At 29.8% G+C, this 1861-nt stretch overlaps 1 non-coding gene across 1 annotated transcript; it reads left to right on the top strand.

The window, feature by feature from the left end:
• The first annotated feature begins 292 nt into the window (after positions 1 to 292).
• Positions 293 to 396, top strand: LOC128777854 (U6 spliceosomal RNA). Its single transcript, XR_008423172.1, has one exon. It is a non-coding gene; the product is annotated as a U6 spliceosomal RNA (small nuclear RNA).
• Positions 397 to 1861: the final 1465 nt, after the last annotated feature.

The raw sequence follows: 1861 nt of genomic DNA, 5'->3' as shown, positions 1-1861 counted from the left end.
TGTACTCTTTCACATAGACACCGCCGTCACCTTTTCAGTGCCTTATCTTAAACAAAGAGAGCCAAAAAGACCAAACATTTAAATAGATCTTTAGGAATAAAGAACAAACTAAAATAAAGAGACAAACCACACATGTAGAAGGAAGAAAGCTGGTGCAGGAAGCAGAGCAAAACAATATCCTGACCGTATTTAGACAGATAAGATGTATTGTTTCCATAAAACAAGAAAATAAAGCCATCTTTAAAGTTTTGAGGACAAGAAACACCTTGAAAGATTTAAAATATGGTAACTAGTGCTCGCTTCAGCAGCGCATATACTAAAACTGGAACGCTACAGAGATTAGCATGGCCCCTGTGCAAGGATGACACGCAAATTCGTGAAGCATTCCATATAAAAACAAAACAAAAAAAATAAAAAATAAAAAATAAATAAAATAAAATATGGTAACTAAAATTTAGAAATAAAAGTAGCAGAAGGGCTCAAAGATAACAGAGCAAAAAAAAAAAAAAAAAAAAAAAAAAACACATGGAAAATAAGCAAGAAAAAAAAAACACAAAAAGACCCAAGGGGACCAAAATGGGGAACAAAAAGCAAAATAAATACATTTAGTGTATTTAATATGTAGTGACTAAAAGAAATGTATTTCATAAACTGACATATTAGTCCAAATAATTAACAGCAAGAGATGAATAAAAATACTTTTAAGATGTGAAAAGACTGTCAATTTTGTATCCTAGTATCCTATGTAGTCTTCCTTATGAATCAACTGCAGGATTCTGATTCAGAAAATTAAGCATGAAACTAAGAGAAAATAGGACATTTCTTTCAAAAAGAAATAAGCAATCAACAAGGGAGAATAGTAGAGAGGAATCCCAGACCACAACCTAGCCCCAGGCTTGTAAATCTACTTCCTGTTGCAGATTAGAACAGGAGACCTGTGGGCCTTGCAAGGACAGATTATCTGATAAGATTAGACATTTGTAAAAAAGTAAGATATTTCTATGCATTTGAAAAGCTGATGCAGCAAATCAAGGAAAAAATAGTAATTGATAAAAAAAATAAGTAAACGGAAGTAAAAGAATTATTAACTCCAAGAAAACAATATGTTGTTAAGAATGAAAGATCAGTTCAGAAATGACTATTAATATCGTCACCATAGTGTTCATATAAAAGTATATATATACATATACTGATCTAGAAAGACAAAAACAGGAAGTAAAAAGCAAAAAACTTATGCTGTTTACCTTTTCATCATATAATTTAATAAAATAAAAATACATTTTACAACTTGATGTTATTTGTCAAGCAACTATTTCAAGCATAGAAGCTAAAGTTTACATTGCAGATGTTTGAGATAGTCTAGGAGGGAAAATTTAATTTACACTATAAAAATGTTTTCCCTTTACATTTAAAGAAGGATATCACAAAAGAGTAAATTTGCCACTTGAGATATATACATACATATATGTATATGTATATATATGTATATATATATATATATATATATATATATATATATTGAATTGCAGTTTATTTATAGTTTTCTTTTTACCTCAGGGAATGGTATTTGACAGAATAATGTAAATCCAAATAAAAATATCTACAAATCTAAGGGAACATGTCTTCTCTGACTATGAATTTTTTTTTGTCTTTGTGTTTTCTTTTGAACAGTAAGCACACACACACACACACACACACACACACACACACACACACACAACATATAAAAGATATATGAGAAAAATTAAAAGCCTAAATTATTGGAGGTATGGTTATAGAGTTCCATAGATTAGAAGGCACATATTAGAAAGCTCAATATTGTGAAGATGTCAACTCTCCCCAAAATGATCTAAAGATTTGA

The sequence above is a fragment of the Panthera pardus genome, unplaced genomic scaffold, assembly GCF_024362965.1.
Source record: "Panthera pardus isolate Hobbes unplaced genomic scaffold, ASM2436296v1 HiC_scaffold_17, whole genome shotgun sequence".
In the NCBI taxonomy this organism is placed as follows: domain Eukaryota; kingdom Metazoa; phylum Chordata; class Mammalia; order Carnivora; family Felidae; genus Panthera; species Panthera pardus.
Note: the sequence above shows the minus strand (reverse complement) of the source record. Positions and strands in the feature narration are given on the sequence as shown.